Consider the following 16,036-nt stretch of genomic DNA (forward strand, 5'->3'; position numbering starts at 1 on the left):
AGACTGAAAAGAAGGAAGGAACCACCTCATGTGGCGATATACCATACCAGATATATTCTGGCTGTTTGCAATGTTAACTTGTAATTGAACAAAACATAATGTTAATTACTTTGGATAAAGTATTAATGTCTCCAACTTGCTTATTACAACCCAATTTCATTTTCTTCTGTTACTGTCTCCAAGATCCTGGAGAGGTGGTATGTTTTGGGCACTAATTTGTCTGCTTTTTGGGAGAGATGCACAGTATGAGGTTAAGTTGCTGAAGACATTTCTTGGTGTGTGCTACTTGGGACCTTCTAGATAGTTTGGTTAAAATGCTGTGAATGATAAATTATCTCCTTTGTTTCAGAAGAAACTTTTGATGTAGACATAATTATATACATCTTTTTGTTGCTTGTGGATGGTAACTTAAGAATTCCTTCTTGGAGCTCACACAGTAAACTTTTTTTTTAGTCATAACTCCAGGTTTTGACATTTCAAGCTCATCCTTCTTCTAAATTGGAAAAAAAAATGTAGATAGCAAATGTTTTAGTATGTGCAATACACTATATTTTTCAATAAAATATCATTATATATAGTTGCATTATTTTAACTTTAAAGGGGATTCCAATCCGGTCTTTGTCCTACTGGCACTCAGCTAAGAAATGTGGAAGCTGGTGTTACAAATAATAAAAAACATGGTTTTGTGCCTTTATAAAGCCTTTTTATTGGTTTATATTTACCTGAATCTACTGGGCTGTGTGATGTTCTGAGTAACAGGTAGTAATTTCTGGGGTAGCTGAAGAAGTGCTCACTTTGCTGGATGGCTTTCCCTGGCTCCAGAGCTGAGGTGCAAAAGCACGCCTGTCCTGCAGCTGACACTCACTGAGAGGCACTAATGATGCAGCAAAGCCGGCAAGATGCTATGCTCTAGTACAGTTATCATTTGTAGTATAGGTTGGACTTTAATTAAATTTCTTAATTAGGCTAAAATCCAATAACGCTAGAACTGGTAATTAGCAAGAGCCAGGTCAAGGGACAAGTGTTTTTTAGCTTCTTACCCCACCTTTGTAGTTTGAACAAGATGCGAGTTGGAATAAAGTTATGTATCTTCCTTTTTTTTTGGTCAAAATTACATTGTTTATGTTGCTGTTTTAACCCTGGCCTCACTTTAGATTTTTATATATATAATTTAAATCAAGTATTTTACATAATTCTGTAATAGATAATAATAATTGCAATAATAATTCTGTATTAGAACAGAATATTATGTATCAAGTCTTTGCCAGATTTCCAGCTGATAAATGTATCCATATTACTGATTCATCAAGTCTCTCTCTTAAAAGACTCTGGCGCTGCTCTTGAATCAGGATCTCAGGTCTGTTTGAAACTTCAGTCATCAATTTTCTTGATTTCAACATTTTTTTTTATTGAGATGTTATAATGGTATTTATAAATTTTGGAATAACTTTGCTCCTTAACAGGAATGATTGGAGAAACTCTTCAGGTCCAAAGAGCAGCATACTGATGGGGGAATACTTTTTACTCCATGCCTCCAGACTTTAGAATTAGAGCAGACTGTATTAAAACTTTCTCGTACAATTACCAAGTTTTATGGAGTTTAGAGTAAACAAGTAGTGTATACATAGGAAAATCTAGTTCCGTGTGCATAAATCATCTCCTCCTCCCTCTGTAAACATGTTGATCACTTGGTTGTGGGAGTACTAAGTCATATTTTAGGAACGGTAAAACGAAAAAGAAAGGGAATATTTATCCTATTGTCGTACAGCAGCCAGAGGATCTTGTGGGATTATGACTTCCTTTCTGTTGCCTTCCTGTTGAAGTACCAAGAAACATCAATTATCTTATAGGTAACTTTTATTTATTTTTTTCCTCAAATGCTGCTGATTGGCTTGGCATTTAAAAAATTATATTACCTAGGTGGCTAAGTCATAGATACAGATATGTATGTATTTATAGATATATCCTATAATCCTTAATTAAGTTACTTCTGAGAAACTTTAAAACAATTTCTCTTTTGTTGTGCATTAAGTGTTCGGTGGTCTGAAATTAACTAACTTTGAACTCATCAAATTTGAAATACAATAACACTTCATACTTAGCAGTGTTCCAGTATACAGTTTAACTGTATTTTGTTTGCTTTATAATAGCTGTTATGCTTTCAACAATAAATTGTGTTTTTTTACAATATTCACTCACTAACAAACAAACAAAAAAACCACAAGGATTTTACAAAGCTTGCGGATGTGTTGGCTGTATGGTGACAAGAAGAAATTTAGTGCAGGTTTGCTCAAGATGATGGATGTACAAATGGACAATTGTGAAGTCTGCTAGATTTTAAATTACAATAGATACATGCAACCTCGTGAACAGCTTAATTAAAAGGCTGTGCTGAACCAGAAAGAACCCAACACTCTGCCTGATGTATCAGGTGATAAGCATAGAGGGTGGTAGTTGGTACTGAACTGCCTTTAGTACCACATAAATAAATGGTCATGTCCACAGCATTAGGCCTGCCATGTACCAATGTATCTACCATTTAACGAAAGTCAAACTATGCCAGAAAGTTCAAAGTGTATGTGTATCCATTTTAAACCCTTATGAAGGAAGTGATATTAAAAGTGCTATTTTCTCCTGGTTTAGAGAGATATTTGAAAATGGATGCTGGTCAAAAAAAAAAATCTTTGTGTATGTTTTATATATATATACACATTTATCTCTGTATACAAACGTTAGCTGTATAAAGGAGTGTACAATCCAGTTGAACTATATCTGGGGACTGTATTCCTTTTACATGGCTTCTGAAATATATTTTATCAGCAACACATGCACTTCTGCTGATGGTTGCAATTTCCTTGACTTTTTGTTCCATCGTCCTTAATAAATATGGATCCTTTGATGCACCAGCATGAATATGTTAGTGTCTCTTTTTCTAATACATCTTCACTGACTCGAGCAGCAGTCTATTTCACCTGAAATTTTATTTACTGAGAGGTGATTATATAAATATGCAGTAAACATAATGTGGAACAAAACCATTTATTAAATGTGGGAAAAGTAAAAACCAAAACCAACCAACCAAAAAAACTGAAACCAAACAAAGAATTTCTTGAAACCTTTCTGTGCAGCATTCAAGTTTTATATGGCAATGCACATTATTTTTTTTAAAGTCATTATTTTATGATTCTTTATTAAAGGTGGTGTTATAAAGAAAGTGAAAAATAAATTAATACTCTTGACAATGTCAGGAAGATAGACCAAAGTCATAGTTAGTATGACGAATAATTTTGAGATAAACCTGCTTAACTGAATCATGAATAAAAATACTTGGTACAATGTATTTGGTATTGCAAATGTTTTGAGTTGATACTTTCTGACATAATGTTAGAAGAATATTCATTTCAAAATTAATTCATTATGGAGCAGACAAATTAAAGGAAGTTGAGACTTCTCCTGGAACTGAGTTTATTTTGTTTTGCAAATCTATTAGGGCAGCAGGATACTTTTAAAAAACAAGGGTGCGTGAGCCAGCAGAAGAGGGGAAGGTTCACTCTGCACAGGTGTGGAAACAAGAGAACAGAACTGAGTTGCACTTACTTTGCCAGTTCAAAAATTTCAAGCTCAGCAGCTGTAAAATAAGCTAAGCTATGTTACTGCTGACAGGCCTGCAAGAATTTTAAGCTCAGCATGTGTCACGGTGATGAGAGCTGTGAGGAACTTCTTTGTGGGAATGTTAGAACTAAGCTTGTGTCTGTGCTTGGTCCCCATGTTCATGTCCTCAAAAGACAGATATTTTGCAGTTTTATAAACAGATCTTTGAAATGTCGAAGGGAGTGTAACAAATCCAGGAAAAACACACTACACAGAGTACTTTGTAGGCACTGTGCCCTGCAGGCTGGCTCCTCCTGTTGTCACCTTTTCCTTCCCAGCAGTACGGAACATGACTGTTTTACTGTGGTATTGCACATCCCAGTTAAAATTCCTCCTGGCCTTTGTGAACACCAACATAGTGCCTTGGTTGGGTCGCTGTTTCTGGGGATGAGAGTGCAGGACATTAAGCATCCCAGAAACTGACTTATCCTTCCAAATCTGTGGCCACTTCTGAAATGTGTTTGACAGCATTCTGTTTTGGTATATAATATGTATGTTAATCTGCGTGTGTGTGTATGTGTCTATTTATATAATATAAAAATGCCTGAGGAGAGAAAGGAAAAAGGATTGTAAGTATCAGCATACATTGATTGTCAGTTTTAAGGAATACGACCAGCTCTTTGCATCTCTAGACACCTACATATCTTTTGACAAGTAGATGCATTTTCAGTAATAGTTGTAAAATTTTTGTATGTCCTATTGTGAAGTGTGCTACTGCCAGGTGTGAAATTCTCCTAATAGTGGCATCTGAAGAATTCAGTTTGGTACATAACTGGAAAGGAATTAACAGAGAACTGGAATTTAATACCTAGTATGATTACACATTGCCGCATCTCTACAGCACTTTTCCTTACCACGCAGTTGGTGAAAAGGCTGAAGAAGGATGTGACCAGACCACAGGGTAATTGGTTCATAAAGGCAAGTATCTAAAGATCACTTGGATTTATTTCTTCTCCCATCCCCCATTATTATGATTCTAACTGGAAGCAGCTCTTTGTTCATGTAAAACTAGAGTGCAGTCCTTTATTGGAAGATAGTAATGTCTTTGTATCAAACAGTGCCTGTTTCAAACTGTTACGCTTGTCAGTGTTTAATTGGACTCGATGAGGTTTCTGGGAGAATGAAACTTCTGTCAGCTTTTATTGTACATCACTTTTTCTAGTCAGAGACAGCATGTTAAATACATTTTATGAGTAGGTAGAAAAATACGCTAACCAGGTTCTGATATTATTAAATGTTAAGTCATTGTAGAAATCCAGAAGAGAGCAGTGAGAAGCTCAGAATTTACACATCTATATACGTCTGTCATTTTAATGATCATTATGAAGTCGTTACGCATGCAGAATCTGTGTACTTAATGGTTTCTGTGTAACTCTGAGAAATGTAGAGATCTGCAACTTTGCTGTTGGAATTGAAGCATTTAGTAGTAATGTACTCTAAACTGAACATCAAAGAGGATGCTCAATCTGTGTCATAACACACAGCTCATTGATGCATTTAGGTATGGAAAGCGTAGGTTTTATTCCAAGGGCTAAGTGCTGAACTGCATTTGAAGCACGTGCAACGCGGCTGCCCCAAGTCCTTTTTGCAATTCATTGCTGACTCACTGTGTGACCTTGAGGATACCTCTTCCCTTGGCATACTGTATCTGCAAAGAAGTACTGGTCATCACCTGTGTAGGTATTCCTGGATGGCTGAAACTGCAGATTTGATGAGACTGATCTGTGGTGTTACATGTCTTACCAGTATTATGTTAGGCACTGTGTATTAGCAATGAAAAGGAAGAGAGTGAATATGTGTGTCAAGGGATACAAAGGAGAAAACTGGAAATGAGGGTTGAATGACCTTATCTTTGGCTGCGTTGATTTTAGAGTATATGCTAGTTGATCCTGCAACACTGATTCAAAGTTAGTAAGAGGGATATGTTTTAAACAGGAAAAATAAGTAAAGCTAGTGCTGAAATTCATGGTAGGTATATCAACAAATTTCTTCCAACTTAATGTTATTCCTGATTTAACTAGGCATGCTTTTTTTTTTGTTTGCATACATGTCTGTATTTAGGTATACACAATATATGAAATTAGAGGGAGATTATAACACTATAGTGGACTGCCTCTGTAAAGAGTCTTTGACATCTTGAATGCTTCCTTTTGACAGATAATTTTAGCCTGTTGAGGCAGAGTATATTCTAACTTTCTGAATTTTTGACCATTTTCAGATAGCTACTGTTCTTCATTTTTTGAACTAGCTGTGCAAAAAAATATCAAAATACAAGAGCAGGAATTTTAGTCTGATATTAGTGGAAAAGTTTAAGTGGCCTACTATGTGATCATATCCTACAAGGTACTTGTAACATAATGAAGCAGAAATGTTTATTTTTCCAGTTCTTCACATGATACCAGCTTCTAGCCTGACAAGGACAGTATAGCTTTTGGCTTTCATTTTGGTTGGAATTTTAATTGTATTAATTTCAATTTTTCTCTTATTGAATCTTACTGAATAGTGTATTTTAAGACTGATGGTAGCTGTTAGTATCTGGATTTTAAAGGAAAGAACTGTCATAGAGCTGCAAGAAAGGTTTTTTGAGTAGTTTGTTAAAACCTCTGAAAAATAAAATGCATACCATGAAGTATAACTGTTGTGGCACAGTGCAGTTTTCTTATTGGTGCACAAGGGAATTAAACGGGAATGCTATTATTTGTAGAAAGTCACTTTTGACTTTTTCCAAACTCATGCTAATAGCTTACTGATCTGAAAGTTTCTTGCTTAATTGACTTTGACTTAAATTAAGAAGTTAAATGAGTAAATTCTAGCCTTTGCATAGGGGCTTTCAGGGTTGAGATATGAGAAACAGCTTGCAGGTTGCTTAGGCTTAGAAATCCAGTCCTTTTTGTAAAGGGCCACCAACATGTATGCGCTGATACCCTTATAAATGCTGAATGAATGTCTTCCATATTTATGTACTACAGTAGTAGGAGGAGGCCAAGGCAGCTGATGGGGGCTTGCTGTGAGAAGAGGGAGCCCTTCGTCTCTTCTCACAGAGGCCACATCTGCATTCCCTCACCCCCTACCACAACCTTGCCACGTAAACCCAATCACAGAATCATTACGGTTGGAAAAGATCTCCAAGATCATCCAGTCCAACCATCCCCCTACCACCAATATCACCCACTATAAACCATTTCCCTAAGCACCATGCCCACCCTTCTTGAATCAACTCCTGAGGCAAAACAGCAAATAAACAAGCCATATCTGTGGAAAATGTAAAGGCCAGAATAGCCTAATAAATTTTGCATTAGGTTTAAGTTTAGTATATACTAGGGCCTGAGGATCACCAGTGGAAAGATAGTTGTTTTTAAAAGTGACAACCTGTACTTTTCCATCACAGAAGGATTTCGGACATAATTGCCTTATGAGTGACTTAGGTATGAAAAACACCTCTTCAGACTTAAAAACAAGTCTGTAATAGCTGAAATAGTGAGGAGAAAGTTAGTACATGAATAAGGCCCCTCTGAGGGCCAGTCTAATTGGCAATCTTGCCTCAGCAATCTCAGTCACTTTGCGAAGGTACTACTAAACTCTGTGTCGGAGTAGAAAATAAAAATAGTCTTGAAAACCTTTATTGCTCCAGACTGTCTTTGAGTAAGTCATATAATAGAAAGACAAAATAGCTTCAAGTGCTGGGTCAGTCCAGGGCACAAAAAAATGGTATTCAGCAGCTTGAAACTGATCTGGAAGCAAGCTTCCGTTAGAGAGAAATACTTAGAAACTTTCCATGGATCACAGAATATCCCGAGTAAAAAGGGACCCACGAGGTTCATCAAGTCTGACTCCTGGCTACACATAGGACTACCTCAAAATCAGACCCTGTGTCTGAGAACGCTGTCCAAACGCTTCTTGAGCTCCGGCAGGCTCGGTGCCATGACCACTGCCCTGGGGAGCCAATCCCAGTGTCCAGCCACCCTCTGGGTGCAGAACCTTTCCCTAACACCCAGCCTGACCCTCCCCTGTCCCAGCTCCATGCCGTTCCCTCGGGTCCTGTCGCTGTCCCCAGAGAGCAGAGCTCAGCGCCTGCCCCTCCGCTCCCCTCGTGAGGGAGCTGCAGGCTGCCATGAGGCCTCCCCTCAGCCTGCTCTGCTCTGGGCTGAACAAACCAAGTGACTTCAGCCACTCCTCATACGTCTTCCTCTCTAGCTCCTTCCCTATCTTTGTAGCCTTCCTTTGGACACTCTAATAGTTTTATGTCCTTCTTATGCTGTGATGCCCCAAACTGCTCACAGTACTCGAAGTGAGGCCGCACCAGCGCGGAGCAGAACGGGACAATACCCTCGATCAGCTGGCAGAGCTGTGCCTGATGCACCCCAAGATATGGTTGGCCTTCCTGGGTGCTAGGGCACACTGCTCGCTCACATTAAACGTGCCATTGACCAAAACCCCCATATCCCTTTCTGCAGGGCTGCTTTCCATCCTCTCATCCCCCAGTCTGTACATACAGCCAGGTTGCCACTTCACAGGTGTAGAATCTGGCACTTGCTCTTGTTCAACTTCATGTGGTTGGTGATTGCCCAGCTCTCTGATTTGTCAAGATCTCTCTGCAAGGCCTTTCTACCCTCAAATTAGTTGACAGATCCTCCTCCTGATTTAGTATCATCTGCAAGCTTAGTGTGCATTTGATATCACTTAAAAAAAACATTGAAGAAAACTGGCTCTAAAATAGAGCCCTGGGGAGCCACACTGGTGACTGGCTGCCAGCCTGGTGAAACCCTATTTGCTATAACCCTTTGAGCCCAACCTATTAGCCAATTGTTCACCTATCATATTATGTATTTGTCTAGCTGTATGCTGGACATTTTGTCCAGAAGTAAGAAACAATATTGAAGGCTCTGCTGAAATCCAAGCATATTACATCGACTGGCTTCCATTGGTCAGATAGATGGGTAACCTTGTCATAAAATGAAATTAAGTTAGTTAAATTAGTTAGGACTTTCACCTTGTGAACTCATGTTGGCTGTGACCAATGACTGCTGTCTTTCAAACGTTTTTCAATAACTTTCAGAATAATCTTCTCCTTGTAAGGTCTAAGAAGCCTCAGACCTTTTAGCACTGTGGAACTATCTGAAAACTAATTTCAGGAGAAAGAAGGGATTTCAGGGGGTGAGGCATCCAGTAATTAAGTTGACTCTTTTGGAACACTTGGGAACAAAAAGAGCCCAGAAACTTGTGTAAACAGGCTGAGAGGTGTCACCAATCACAGCCTCCAGGAAGGAAATCTGAGTTGGGGAAAAAAGACTTTTATGTTGAATGTTATATTATTTTTCTTTATGTATAAAAAGACTGATTCTTAGTGTGAATAGGACTGTGTAGTCTCTGGCCATTGGCTATGCTCAACAAAAGCTCATTGAAACTGTTGTTGTTGTTGTTGTTTTTCATTATTTTTTAACAGACATTAATGTGTTTGATATTTAACGAATAAAGAATGTCATTTTCAAATAATGTTTTAATTATTGTTAGTATTTAAGGAGAGAGTTTCGCTTGGATAACTCTTCCACACACAAATGGTTCTGCATCACAGTCATTTTAATTACCAAGAATATTTACAAAAATACATTTATTACACATATGCACTATGTAACACAGATTTGCCTACTGCACACAAAAGCAACTGTGTCCTGCATTTTGCAACCTATGCTAATTTTCATGCAAAATCTAGTAAATGCTGTAATTAACTTCTTTTCCAAGTGTGTTTTATGGTGTTAAATCAACTGTACAAGCAAGTCACACTCATGTTCTTCTGCAACACTTGCTGATGAACGCCTATTGCTTCCCACTTCAGGAAAAAAAAAAAAGATTTGCATTGAAAATCCAATTAAAACAACAAGGTGGCAGGAATGATATCAATTCCTATGAAAGCAGTATTACATGACATGCTGTTTACAAGCCATCATTAAGGCCTATGGGAACTGTCACACTAATCTGCAGTACAGCAAAATCGACTGTTGTTGACCTATTTTTTGGTAGTGCACCATTGCTGTCAGAAGCCTAAATGGACCCTGGGAGTGACTTGTTAAGGAGTTGCCAAAACAAAAAGCTCTAGTACGAAGGAGGCAGGAAAGTGAGTTACTGCTTCTACCTCTCGTTGCTTTGTGACAGCTCAGGTCACAGAACCACAGAATGGTTGAGTTTGGAAGGGACCTCTGGTCATCTAGTCTAAACCCCCAGCCTGCTCAAGCAGGGCCACCTAGAGCAGGTCATTCCTACTATCCAAATAAAAATTCTGTCCAATGAAGACATATTTAGCAATAAAAACAACAGACTAAAACAGATCAGGAAAGTTTCTGTCAGTGTCCTTGATAGACTTATTGAAGAAGTAGGCAAGAATTTACTGCTTATAATGTCTTTGATTTATGTTGTTGTCAAAACGATATAAAAATAAGTAAAGTAGGAAAAAGTCCTCAGTCATTCTGTCAGCACCTATTAAGATCTAAGTGTGTTCCCTATAAAAATGATGGTCGTTGTACATTTGGCTGTGTGTATGTTGATTGAGGATACGTAGAATGCTCTAAAAATGTTGTGCTGATGATTATGTCAAATACAGGTCTTTTTCTGTCTGCTTTTGGTGCAGCCACATTGTAAGACTTCACATTTCCTGATTAAAATGTGGTGCATTAGGTGGAGACTAAATGGGTAAAACAGAGAGCAAGCAATATACATTGTGTACAATTGTTGCTGGCGTGTTCGGGCTGTTGACATGTCGAGTCCCATTCACAAAGGGCTGTGTCTGTGCCACTGATTTATGTGCATGTAAATTCTTTGCTCCCTTGGTAATTACAGAAAATCTGGTACCAAAGTAAATATCACATTCTTAGAAATCAAAGATTGGAGGTACCACTGGGAAGATGCAGCCTTCTTGCATATAACTTGGGTGCCAGACATGTATATGTCCTGCAAGAAGATTATAAATCAAATAAATCAAATTAATATTATGAATTTAAAGCTTTAGGTTATAAAACAAGGTGCTATAGTAAAATGTCATGGGTTTTTGGAAAGAAATGTGATTTCTGTATTATTATTTTTTAATATGTGGACATTTGGTAATAAGAAAGAACCCCCACCCTAACCTCATCTAATTTTTGATTACCTTTTTTTTTCTTTTAAAAAGTTATTCTAATTAAATTCCTATTACAAAGCATTTGCCAAGCAAAATTTCTAGCAACTACTGCAAAGAACTCGCAGATGTGCTCAGTACTGTATTCCCACATTGCAAAGGAATTGCCTTTTATTTGGGTCATTCTTGTCACTGTCTACCATGCTTTACACTTAGTCATCCTAAAACCAGAAAGTCTTGTTTCCAAAAAACCTTCAAAATGTGGATCAGCTGTACAAGAATATAAGGAGGGCATCTGAAATATTCAGGGAAAATACTCTTCTCTTACCACAGGGTAAGGATGTGGCTGTTGTTTATCTTGTTTTTCTGCTATGAAGATGAGTTGGCCCGTGCCTTATGATTGTTTGAGGTTTGGAGGACAGAGGAGGGAGGGCTACTATCTCTCTTGTACTGCAAAAGGTCTTCTGAGGTTTGTTTTTTTTTTTCCTTTTGTAGTCCACAGACCCTACATGTGTGGACCATATGCAACATCCCCCCAATTGTCAGAGGAACTTTCCTCAAGTGTTATACTTTCCAAGAAGAAATCTCTAAAATATCTGTTAACCTTATGGTTTTAATGTTCCTCAGGTAATGCACTCCCTTAAGAGTTAAAATGGATTAGGATGCCCTGTACAAACAGCTCTGGCTAAAATCTATAAACGCTGAGTGCTTTGCCTGTTTAGAGAATTTAAAGCAAAGGGCATCAATCTGTTATGCTCTTACCTTTAAATTTATGTTGATCTCAAGAGATGATGCTATCAGACATAATGACAAAGTGTCAGAAACAGAATTTTCACTGAAGATTCTTTGTATTTCAGTTTATCATTTCAGAAAAAAGTATCTTGGATATATCCCTTTTCTAAGTATTTGGGAAGTGTTGACGGAATTGCAAGTCATTGCCATGTAAACAGAAATAAAACCTTCATTATTGTAACACTGAACTTTTGTCTAGAGAGCCATTATATAACAAAGCACATAATTTAATCGACTTTCCTTATTTAGCATGTTCTGCCCTAACTACAGGATATGAATATGTTGGTGACTTCATTACACTGAGAGAAATTACTCGTTTATCAAACATCAGCTTAACTGTCATATTATTTCTATAATAGCTTTGGTTCTTTGAGGAGTTTTTGGCATATATGATATCTTTTGAGTTCTGAATGAATTTGAATGAGTACGGTTAATGCTCTGTTTGTTAGTAGATTAAGAAATACATATCCAAACCAACCACTTCCCTCTCCTCTTTATCCTTCCTCCCACATTCAGAAGTTGATTCAGCATAGCAGTTACTGGAAATGGGAAATTAAGCATCCAATTACTTTAAATTATTTCTATATTACCATATCTTTTAAGAAACTGTGGGAAAACTACTAAAGGATTATTGGGTTGTAGGTTTCCAGTGGTTACTAATAATTTATTACAAGAAGCATTCTGATAATATCTAATGACATAAAGACATAATTAAATATGTTTCAAGCCTGCAATAGTTTTTGTGAAACTTACTCCCAATTCTTCTGTTTTAATCTCACCGATATACTATACCAGTGAAACTTCCATTTTAAAAAGGGTATATTTTTCTATTGCTATACTGTTTTTATTATATATGCTGTTATTTCATCAGCTTGAAATTGCATGTCCTTGATTTATGTTCATCCTTCTCAAAACTTTGTAAACAATGTCCCCATTATATAGGAAGGCCTCCTGGTCAAGAATATGATTAAGATACTTTTTATTCCCAAATTTACTGGAGAATTCAAATACATCTGCTGTTTAAACAAGTTTTCTAGAATGCAAGAACTTCTTTAAAATGTTAGTATTATGGAATGAATAGATCTGTTGAAGCTTGAATACATTTTTAAATGTAGGAAACTCATCAGGGTAACTTTTGAATTTGAAAAGATTTATTCTGTGACCACTTAGCAAGAACTGTCTTCTTACTCTGCTTTCTTGCTGGCCTGATTGCTGTGTTTTGGTATTTTTGACAAGTAAATTCTTGTTCTCTTAGACATTTCTGCATTTACCTCTTAGCATTGCAAAAACTCTTCTTTCCCTTTTATTCAAATATGTTCAAATTAGCTTCTGTAAGCAAGAAGAAAGAAACAAGATGTTCTTTTATGTGGAATAATGACTGGAATATTTAGAAACAGGGCAGCTCCAAAAGGATAATGAAGATGAGGTAAAGTCTGACGTCATAAAAATCCAGGTTCTTGGTCTCCCTGTCCCTTGAGGAGGTTTGGTACTACAGAAACAAATTGAATTCCTCTTTTCCAGCCTCCTGTGCTACTTAAAGATGCTGACTAAGCTGTTTCAGCACTTTGATCTCTTGCCATGATATGGTCCTAGTTCTACTTTCATCCCCTTAAAATGTATTCTCTCACAGCAGAGAATTTGGCCCTAAGGAATAAGCATGCGGATATTTTTTCCCCTTTTTTCCATTAAATCCTGCCTAGATGGCTTTCCTTATTGAGCAAACAAGCTGCTAAGTTATTCCCTGAGGATTTAGTTTTTATCCCACTAACATTTGAGAACTGACAAAATCTTTAACAAACCACTTGAACTGAATGGAATACTTCCAAGGAAAAGAAATCAGTTAGGAGTTAACATTCTGGGGGCTGGTACCATTGGACACAAGCCTGGTGTATTCTGTGTGAGGTACAGCTTTTGGTGAAGGCTTGAACCAAGTGCAAGGTAATAGATATGTCCGTCATGTTTCAGTGCTGTTCTGACACGGCATCTTGTCTGGCTTGCAGCTCTCTGCCTGAAGGACCCTGGACTTTGGTAGGTTCTGTGGCACGTCTGCCCACCCTTTGCTTTGGAGCCCCTAGTGTGGCTTGCATTAGACGTTATTACATTATTGAAATTTGTTTTCCTTGTCTGAATCCCTTTTGAAGTGTAAGTCTGTGATTGACTAACACAAAGGGTGTACTGCAAGACTTGTTGCTTAGGAGACTTCACTCTCTTTTCTGTACTCCACAGTTTTAAGTAAAGTTGCTGTCATGCTTCTATTGCTTCCCCTTATGATCAAAATATGTTGAAGTATTTTCAATAAATGTGACGTGAAACAATATCAGGGCTTTGTGCATCTATTTTCAGTATTTTTTAAGAGAGGAAATTAACATCTTTACCTTCACTATGCAGGACAGACACAGAAAGAATAGAATTTAAGTTTCTGAAATTCAGTCTAGTCCTTTGTTCAATAGGACATGTGATAACTTCCTTTTGTTGGTATATTTTGGGTATTTATGAAGATCAAAGACAAGGGTAAGTGGGCACGTGACAATTTTTAGGTAGTCACCACAACTTAAGCCTCTAATCCCCAAACAAGTAATTTGTTTTGAAAAGGAATACAACCTTTGCGTTAGCTATGCTCAGTGACCAGTCTGTGCTGCCCTGTTCTAATGGTAAAGTAACTTAACAGCTTTCATCCTGCTTTCGTTGAGGATCATCTAGCCAAAACAACCATGAATTAGACTCTGCATATGTGTGGATGTGTGGTTAATAGAAAGAAGATGCCACGGTTGTAGTTTTGCATGCTTTTTTTTCTGTTGCATTTTGTTACCCTGTGTAATTATGTTTTCATTGCATTACTACCATCAAAGTTGTTCATCAAATCTGATTTGAATTAAATCTCTTTTTTTCTTTTGTTTGACAGATGATGTCACTAATATTGCTCAGAAATCCCTCCTTGCTGATGAAAAAGAGGATGTGCCAATAGGAGTAGGACTTGTGGTGTGGAAAATCCCAGTGCAAACATACTTCCTGACTTCGCTACTGGTGCTGCTCACTGTTAACTTCTTTAATGTAAAATCAGACACAACTGCCTCGGGACCTGAGGACAAGAGAAAGGTACTGTGCATTGCCACCATGTTGATTGCTCAGAAGAAGATTAAAGCTAAAAAATAGTTACATGTTTATCAATTTATTACAGAAAATATCACTCGAAACTTCAAGGGTTATTTTTTTTCTTTGTGCTGAGATATACTTTCAACCCTACCAGATGTGCAGTCAGTAAAATAAACCAAATCAGTACTAAGTTTTTATCTGTTTTAATGTGGTTCCCTTTACATGGAGCCTTCCTGTGTTCAGTGAATACATTTCTTGATATCAACATTTTCATACTCGTTATATTTTTCATTGTGTGGTTTTTTCCCCTCATAAAATCTTAAGTCCTCAGTACAGAAATGTTGCCCAGTGCCATACATTTGTCATATGCTTTCTAACCTCACCACAGTTTCTGTGTCCTGTATACCTGTCACCATTAATAAAGAAGCAAGTCTTTCACTAGAATCATAGAACTACAGAATATCCTGAATTGGAAGGGACCCACAAGGATCATTGAGTCCAATTCCTGGCTACAGACAGGACCACACTAAAATCAAACCGTAGGTCGGAGAGGCGTTGTCCAAATGCTTCTGACTAGCTTGGACCCTGTTGATGCTAAGCTTCTTTGACAGACTTTCCAAACCTTCTGTTGACTTTTGTGTGTTTATTGTGTGAACAAGTCTGGGCATTCAGAAAGCAGCTTTATATGCTGTGTGTGAAAAGTCAATGGTTTGGTTGCCTTGAGAGACCATCTACTTATATGGGGGAAAATACCAGTTTCCTCCTATTGGAGAACTATGGCAAGGGTAAGAGTTTAACACAATGCCTAACTCCTGGGTTTTACATGTTGTAGTATTCCTACAGCGGAACTGCAGTGATAATGCAGTAACTAGATTTAGAAATAGTAAGAGGACTGGACAACCCCTACTCTGTAACTTCTGCAAAATGCAGCAAAATGCCATTGGATCCTAGAAATGAAATACTTCTAGAAAGACACTGAGTACCATCAAGGTTTATCAAAAAACTATATTGCCAAAAAATAAATAAAGTAGCAGAAACCTAGAAAATATCCTTTCCTAGTGTATATTTTGCAGTTTGCATATTGAAATTGTTGCCTCTTTTTTGCTCACAAACCCTGCAATTTTATTAAATATAGTGGGTAGTGAAAACACTTATCTTCCACTTCTGATGGAAGGATAAATTATGAGCCTAAGCAAGGAGAGTGCTATGAGAAATGACAGCTGTACAGTGCATAATCATTACTGAAAACATCCTGAAGATGGAAAGGGTAAAGTTTTTGTTTTCTTTTTAAACAAACAAACAAAAGAAAAACGAAATGAAACAAAATAAAACAAACATAACAGAAATGTCTTAGGACCTCTCTGGGTAGTATTTGATTGTCTTCTGTGACACTCA

The 16,036-nt window shown here is 37.4% G+C and overlaps 1 protein-coding gene across 10 annotated transcripts in view; it reads left to right on the forward strand.

Moving 5' to 3' along the window:
* The window catches only part of JAKMIP1 (janus kinase and microtubule interacting protein 1), a 154,778-nt gene that overhangs the window by 37,626 nt on the left and 101,116 nt on the right, over nucleotides 1–16,036 (forward strand). For 8 of the 10 annotated variants that reach the window (XM_048046323.2, XM_048046340.2, XM_048046290.2 and 5 more), the window contains exon 2: nucleotides 14,451–14,644. The gene's annotated coding sequence lies outside the window, so the exon portion shown is untranslated. Of the gene's footprint in view, nucleotides 1–13,314; nucleotides 13,487–13,558; nucleotides 13,577–14,450; nucleotides 14,645–16,036 lie in introns of those variants that run through there. The other 2 variants (XM_048046315.2, XM_066995635.1) reach the window with 2 other exon arrangements.

Source organism: Anser cygnoides, chromosome 4 (assembly GCF_040182565.1).
Source record: "Anser cygnoides isolate HZ-2024a breed goose chromosome 4, Taihu_goose_T2T_genome, whole genome shotgun sequence".
Taxonomy (NCBI): domain Eukaryota; kingdom Metazoa; phylum Chordata; class Aves; order Anseriformes; family Anatidae; genus Anser; species Anser cygnoides.